Source organism: Cupressus sempervirens, chromosome 9 (assembly GCF_028749045.1).
Source record: "Cupressus sempervirens isolate cs-2001-9-10 chromosome 9, ASM2874904v1, whole genome shotgun sequence".
NCBI classification, from domain to species: Eukaryota; Viridiplantae; Streptophyta; class Pinopsida; order Cupressales; family Cupressaceae; genus Cupressus; species Cupressus sempervirens.
This window is the reverse complement of record NC_143126.1, coordinates 714,988,038-714,997,020: the sequence shown is the minus strand read 5'-3', so window position 1 is coordinate 714,997,020 and position 8,983 is coordinate 714,988,038.

Genomic DNA, 8,983 nt, shown 5'->3' with positions numbered 1-8,983 from the left:
ATTTTGGCAGTGATGCTTTCTATATTTTGAAGCATAGTTGCTAAGGAGGTTAGCTTACTAGTAGGACTCCTTATTCTTCCTAGAGTTATCCTTGTTCTATCAAATTACATAATCAGTGTCACCTTAATTAGTATTATTATTCATTTCATGAGAGTTAGTTTATTTGTGGTTTTTCCCATTTTGGGTTTGCATGAAATGTCTAGCGTTCATTGTGCCAATGTACCTTCATTCTTAATACTTATCATTTGATGATGTATTGTTGTGTGTTGACAAAATATCTTTAGTAACAATGGATGCATAGTTTTCCATAACCTACATTTGGATAAGTTTTAAGAGTGTGGAATAGTTGATTCACCCCCTCTTAGTTATTTGGCCTATTAAATAATATGTGTTGGCATTAGTGTTCTATTAATTATGTCAATATATGTACCTACTATTTGAGATAGTGTTCCTATGATGTTTAGTGAGTTTTTTTGTTCTATTAATGATTGTAGCTTTAGTTGGATGATTTCTAATTGATGAAATAAAATGTTTGAATGGCCTACTAGCCTTAAACATTTGATATCTATCCTACACTATCATTATAATGGAGCATTACTATTATTGCTAATAAAGTATATATGTTTGTATGTGCCTAAACACACATATTTGTGTGTGTGTGTGTCTATTATATATATGTATTATACACACACACACACATAAACTATAATTATATATTTTAATCATGACCATGCTTTTAGAAAATATTATTTAATAATTGATGAGAATTAAAGAGACATGTCTATTGGAAATATTCAAGACTATGCTATGTTACTGAGAGGGGGGGGGGGGGGGGGGGGGTGAATTAGTAACCTTAAAAACTTTACCAAATTCATATCTTAGTTGCAATAATCCAATTACCATTTAATTCATTAAATGAGATCTAACTACATGCATGACAAACTAAAAGCATAAAACATTCATAACACTTGAACACAATAATTTGGTGACCCAAAAACCTTCCAAATAGAAAGCAAAATAGGGGTGGGGATGATATCCACAAAACTTCAATAATGCAACATAAAGTTAGCCTGTTAAGGATTACAATGATCACTTTTGATGATCTACCCTATTAGAAGCAATTAGGACTGCTAGGTCCACCTTGTTAGAGGTTTTACAAACACACAATGAAGTATGCACTTAGTAAAGAGATTTGACAAAAGACTGTTAAGTCTACCTTGTTAAAGGATTTAGATTGGTTCACCTATTAGGATGAAACAATAGATCTCTAACTTACAACTAGATTGCTGATAGAGATTATTTGAAGTGCTGATCACCTTTATGTGATAGATATGACTCTACCGCTCCTTTGTTAATATGGCCTTAGAATACATTTTGTCTACTCTTGATTCACATTCGCATGCTTCTATTTCACATTTTTCACACATTCATGCTTTCTCATATATCCTTGGATATGATACAATACATTACATATAAATCAATCCAATTTATATAATTACAAAGTCATCCAATATACAAGTTAACACCAATATTACAAAGTCAGCCCATATGTAGATACTCAAGTTCTGAAGACTAACTTGGTGAAGTTTTGATACTTGGCGTCCACTATCACTACTTGACATCATCATGCATTTGGTAGAAGTAGAAGCTTGGTCCATACTAATCATCTCAAAGTAGTCTTGAACTCAGTCTAGACTGGTGACTTGGTAGATACTATGTAACTTGGTAGAAACTGAATTACTTGTTTACCATGACTACACTCAATAAACACTAATCATCACATAACTTGGTTAACATGGGCTTCGCTTCAAATGAACTACTAGCTCAGTAGAAAATGCAAACCTTGGTAACCATTTAAATGCTTAGGTTGAACTGCTAGACTTCACACTGCCTAATTCTACTTAGTTTGAACTATTGCACTTCACACTAACTGAATTCCCTTGGTAACCATTGGAATGCTTGATAGGAACTATAGAGCTCGGTGGCTAGTGAATTACATGGAAAACACTGTAGATTGTTCAATGAGTGTGGTAGCCATACAAAATCTGAATAAGTGTTGTCACTAATAAAAAACTTGACTAAATGTGAACAATCTCCCCCTTTGGCATTAGTGACAAAAACACTTATTAGCCAAAACTTATATACATGACAGTGTGGTACTAGCTCGGTATGGTATACTACTTTTTTCATATTTTTCAAAATTTATCTTTGTAAGTATATATAGTATACTATATCTACAAATTTTCTACTATATACACTTTCTCCATTTGCATGATTTTTCCCCATACAATATACATAATATAAAAAGTGTCTCTCCCCCTTTCATAACATACTAAGTGTCTCTCCCCCTTTTTGACAATAATGCCAAATATTTATTCAAAACTTATTTACATGGAGACACCAATATAGGAAAGAAAATCAGAATGTACCTTGAGCATGAGTGCTAGAGTCTTATCCCAATTCTCTTGTAAATTATTGCACATATGTAGAGCAACTTGCACTTCTACAAAGAGTTCTATCATGTGACCTACAATGGAGAAGTTGTTGTCATGGATCAATGTATTTCAATAAGCAATATGCTTCTATATTGTATCCATGATCGGAAGGATCATATTATGAATATCTATCAATGAAGACCAGATCCTTGCTTCTTCTCTCAACAACTCTGTCTACATATTTGACAAGAATCTGATTTTCATATGATGTGTAGAGCTTGAACTAGCATCAAGTTGCAACTTTTGTGTACTAGCCTTCAAATCTTCATCAATCTTTGTCAATTTTCTCTTTATTTCCTTTGTTAACTCAATACCATTACAAAACTTTCCAAAAAGTGATGTTACATTTGTGCAAGAGGTTTCAAGACTGGTCAAAATTGAGGAAAGCTCCACTTGCTAAATAGAAATTTGTTGAGCAATGTACTCAAGCACTTTATTATCAAATTTCTTTTTTGCTTTCTCAATCAATTTATCTTGACCACTAGAGTCCTCATTAAACTTCTAGACTACCTCTTCCAATTGAAACAAAATGTGTTGAGAAGTATCAACTTCAAAACCTATCACCTTAGTTAAAATAATCTTAGCATCTTCTATGATTTTATATTCTATGTCTCTCTCCTCTCTCAATTTCTTCTACATTGCCTTCTTTAGGAGGAATCAACTAGCTATATGCATTTGATCTGTAGTGATATTATCAAAATCCCATTTAGGAATCTCAATCTCCTCATCTAGGTCTATATCCTCCTCTATCTCCTTTCCTCTACTTAAAAGTCTTGTACTCGGTTGAGCCTTAGGTTCAACTATCCTTATACTTAATGCCTTTGAATCCAGAATGGAAAAAATTGTAGAGATAGTAGGACTAGTAGTAAAAATTGATATAGTCCCAATAGATGGAATACTAATTGGAATGCTTACTAAATCCAAAATTGAAGTACTTACAGAAGCATCCAAAATTGTAGAAGACAAAACTATAGAATCCAAAATTGTATAACTCAAAATTGTACTTACTATTGAAGAATACAAAATTGTAGAACATATTGTACTCATTACTGATGATGCTAACTCAGAAGCTGAAGAAGAGGTAGGTTGTAGCTTAGTAGATGAAGTGGTAGACACTTCTATCAGTGATGTGTTTAGCTATGAGGGAGAAAAGAGTGATTGGACATTTGATGTACCTATTGTGGTCACAATCAAACTTGTTGAAGCTATCTCTGAACTTGATGATGTTGCAAGTTTAGCTGGAGAGTGAGGAAGTGAGGCAATGACTATGGCTACTATCTTAATAGGATTAGTCTCCTCATCATCTTCTTTGTCTTCCTTATTAGCTTCTTCCTCTTTATCTTCTTCAACTTCTTCATTGTCAAAATGTGTTGGCTAAGTGTATATTTCTTCTTCCTTATCATCATTGTCATCATCCTTGACTTCTACTGGGAAGTCACTTTGTTTATGCAACTGATAAACATTCTTCCACATACTTGTGGAATTTTTGGCCACATGTTCTATATCCTTTATCAAAATTAAAAAAGTATTAAATCTAAGAGTCATCTTGTCTTCATTTTTCTTTAATGACTCTTTTACCTCAGCATCTATGATGCTCGGTAGCAACTGCCTCAAGGTTTGTGAATAGATATCTTTTTATATTTTCATAGAAAATTCCCATCTTGGCTTTATTTTCTCTAATAATTCATTAGAGACCTAGAAGGCTATCTAATCAGGGGAATACTTCCATTTTCCCATCTTGGTTAGCACTAATTCTTTAACCTATTTCTTCTTAGCGTCTGACCTAGATTAATACTTCAATGATTTGAATTTGGTTATGCCAACACCTTCTTCCAATTGTTTCAATCTTTCTTGTAAGGTGGGAGGAGACTTGCTAAACACAACTTCATTGCCTTTCTTCCTATATCTCCTTGTGAAAATCATAGTGGATGGCTTGGTGATGATCAACTTGCCTTTCTTCTTCACTAGCTCTTCTTCCTTTTCTGAATCTTCTTCATCCTCTACTTCTTCCACATCTTCTCCTTTACCCTTGGTTAACATGAGAGGTGTGCTTGTTTTCAATTTTGCTATCCTTCTCTTACCTTTGTTAACCACTTGTGGAAGCTTGATTTCAAGCTCTATTCTTGCCTTGGCCTCATCATATGTTCCAAATCATGGTGCCTTTGGATCAATAGGTTCATTCATCAAGGCTTCAATTATGTCCTTTTATTCATCTATATTTACCTCATAGGGAAGAGGTTTTACCCATACAACTCTGGGTTTCACTACTTGAGTGTAGACTTTGTCACAGTCTACCATGAAACAAATATCATCTTTGTAATCTTCAACCAATTTTTGGGGTATCCTGAATCTATTATTCATTTTCTCCTTGAAGACATCAAAATAATTATCCATTATACTAATAAAATTTTCTCCCATTTCTACAATATACTCATTAATCTGATATAGCACTGGCACATCCTTTCTCCATACTACTACGCCTTTTGAAGGGAAAAATTTTTGAACATAGAAAAATAAACAAGTCAACAAAGAACCAAATTTACAAGGATTTTTCTTGGAGGTTCTAATACTTTCCATATTTTTATTAAACTACTTCAATAAAAAATCTACAAGGTCATATGACATATCATTCTTCACTACCTTATAAGCCAAGTCTACTACTTTGCATGACACATTGTTCAGACGGCTAGAACTATAGATCTTGTGAGCTATCACATATATATCAAATTTAAGTTCTTCATCTATTACACTCTTGATCTTCATACCTCTACCATCCCACTCGGGTAGGGTTTTCTTTTATAACTCCACCTAACCTAGGGTTTTAGTGGTTTTGGCCTTGGAGAGCATGGGAAGGCTAGTTATGCAATGAATCATTTTCTTAGTAATAAAAACTGATTACTCAAGCCATAACTGACCATTGTGAACTTGGCTTAGGATGTATCTAATCCATTTCTACAAAAAAATTTAAAAATACTACGAAAGGCTTCCCCAACTTGAGATGTGTACAATATACAAATTATGCTACCAATGTAGTATTTTAAATAGTAATCTCAAGTGCCTCCAAACTTGGTCTTTTTGCTTGTTCTTGATGAAGAAATCTTAAATTTAGGACCTCCATGACCATGGCCACCACAATGGTCTCATTCTCTAGAAGAAATCCACATAATTCTTCTAGGGCATCATCCTTCTCTGGGTTCCAATTTCTTGAATTGCACACTTAAAATGAGTTTGGATATCATTAATGAGTAGTACCTTGGGAGGGATCTATGATTGTACTCTATTTGGATCAAGGGTTTCAGCAACCATCGACACAAGTTTGAAATTAGGTGCTTTCCATTCAACTCCTTGGACCAACATCTATAACCCTTTCCTTGCTTTACTACTACTACTTGATGCTACCATGGCTACTTGATAAGCTATGAAAAACTTTGAAGGGTTTATCTACAAATTTTTCTCAAAGTCACTTGATCACTCTGCAATTTGCTTGATTGCAATAACACGGTGAAAATGAATTCAATTTCTTAATTTTTCTTAAGACTTCACCATTAATGCTTGGTATGAAGGTAGTTGTGATGACATCTTTATGTGCGACAGGCTATCATCCACTATCTATTTGGATTGTTCAGTAAAGGCTTCATAACATAGTAATCAAACATGTTCTTGTTACTTCCCACTTTGCTTGGTAGAGTCTATAACCCAAACTTGCTCAATAGAGAAGTCAACTCAATGATAACTCATACCAATCTTTAGTGATCCTTTTGTATCTTGAATATTGATTTGGATCTTTGCTTCCTTTCAATTTTGGAACTATTTGGATGTGATCTTGATAATGTAGTTCCAATTCTTCCTTAAGAACTTTAGTTGGAAATGGTGTAGTCACCCACTTCTTAAGTGACATGACCACCATTTCTTGAACTAGCTTCTTTGGTAGATTTAGGAATCCATTGTTGTCTCATCTGATTTTTGATGTTATCTGCTTTTGCTTTCTTTTCATCTTCAATTCTACCTGTATTCATGTAATTCTTGGCTAGATGACCAGTTTTGTACAAGTGTAACATCTTATGGTGGTATCTCTCTTTCTTGTGTGATGTTTAACACATTTCATATTGTTTTGTCCATATTGTCCACAACAATTACATCTACACCAAGTGTTATAGTCCCAATTGAATATTGCTTTCATAATTTTCTCTGTTGGATTGAATGACTTGGTTCTGTCGTCTGATGTCTTGTGACCTTGTTTCTTGCATTTGTGACACTTGCCTTCAAATTTTGGTTTCTCTTTGCATTCATTAGCCTTGTGACCATGCTGATTTAAATTGTAGCATTTACCATTGAATTTTGCTTTACCATTACTCCAACATATGTTTGGTGTATGACCTATCTTACCACAGTGATTACAAGTAGGTATTTGATTCCTTTGAGTACTTTGTTTGGAGGATTCTCCTTCTTCTTTGAAATCCAATTCCTTCTTTTCCTTTTTGTCTATAGAGATTCTACTCATTCAATTGATTTAATTGATTCATATCTACTTGGGATTTCATCATTCTTTTTGTTCATTTTCTTTTCAGTATTTAGGTCATTTTTCAATTTTTCATTGATTTTGTTTTCATATCTCAACTCACCTCTTATTCTTTCATTGATTTGTCTTTCCAAATTTAGATTATTTCTTAATCTTTCATTGATCTATCTTTGGCTCATGATTTCCTCATTTGCATTGGAGATTTGATCCATAAGATCTGCATGCTAAAGGGATTGGTTCTAAATCTCATTGTTCCTTCCATCCATTTCTTCTTTCATATTGTTCCTTTGTTCCAAGATTTCACATAGCCTTACTGACTGAATTTCTTGTTCACTTTTGAGCTTTCTTACTTCTTCTTGTAGGGAACCATTCTTCTCTAAGATTTTTTTGATTGCACCATTTGCTTCATCTGAACTACTTCAAGGGAAAAAGTCTTCACTCTTTTCTTCAATGCATTGATGATCATTCATTTGATTTGCAAGTTCCTTCCTTCTTTTCAAGGATTGGGAAAGTTGTTCCTGAGCTTTATTGAGTTTTGCAATAGCCATTTCTAGATCTAGCTTTTCATTGTCAATTGCCTTATCAAGTTTGAATATCTCCATTGTCCTTGATCTTTGCTCAAGCTATCAAACTTTATCCTAAGAACCACAAAGCTCTTATACCAATTGTTGGAAACATTTAGGACTATGCTATGGTACTAAGAGGGGAGGGGTGAATCAATAATCATAAAAACTTTACAAAATTTAGATCTTAATTGCAATAATCCAATTACCATTTAATTCATTAAATCAGATCTAATTGCATGCATGAGAAACTAAAAGCATAAAACATTCATAACACTTGAACATAATAATTTGGTGACCCAGAAACCTTCCAAATAGAAAGTAAAACTGGGGTGGGGATGATACCCACAAAACTTTAATACTACAACATAAAGTTGGCTTGTTAAGGCTTACAATGATTACTTCTTGTGATTTTCCCTATTAGGAGCAATTAGGATTGCTAGTTCCACCTTCTTAGAGGTTTTACAAACACACAATGAAATATGCACTCGGTAAAGAGATTTGACAAAAGATTACTAAGTATACATTGTTAAAGGATTTGGACTAGTTCAACTATTAGGATGAAATAGTAGATCTATGACTTACAACTAGATTGTTGATAGAGATTCTTTAAAGTGTTGATCACCTTTATGTGATAGATATGACTCTGCTGCTCCTTTGCTAATATGGTCTTACAATACACTTTGTCTACTGTTTATTCACATTCACATGCTTCTATTTCACATTTTTCACACATTCATGATTTCTCATATATTATTGGATATGATACAATTCATTACATATATATCAATCCAATTTACATAATTATCAAGTTGTCCAATATACAAGTTAACACCAATATTACAAAGTTAGCCCATATGTAGATACTCAGGTTCTAAAGACTGACTTGGTGAAGTTCTGATACTTGGCATCCATTGTCACTACTCGGCATCATCATACATTTGGTAGAAGTAGAAGTTCAGTCCATACTAATTATCTCATAGTAGTCTTGAACTCAATCTGCACTAGTGACTTAGTAGATACTATCTAACTTGGTAGAAACTGAATTACTCATTTACCATGACTGCATGTGGTAAACACTAATAATCACATAGCTTGGTTAACACTAGCTTTGCTTCACATGAATTGCTAACTTGATGGAAACTACAAAGCTTGGTAACCACTAAAATGCTCAGGTTGAACTATTGGACTTTAGACTACTTGATTCTGCTTGGTTTGAACTATTGCACTTCACACTAACTAAATTCCCTTAGTAATCACTAGAACACTCGGTAGGAACTATAGAGCTTGGTGGCTACCAAATTACATGGAAAACATTGTAGATTGTTTAATGAGCTCAGTAGCCATATAGAATCTGAATAAGTGTTGTCACTAATAACAAACTTGACTAAATATCAAGAATTTCT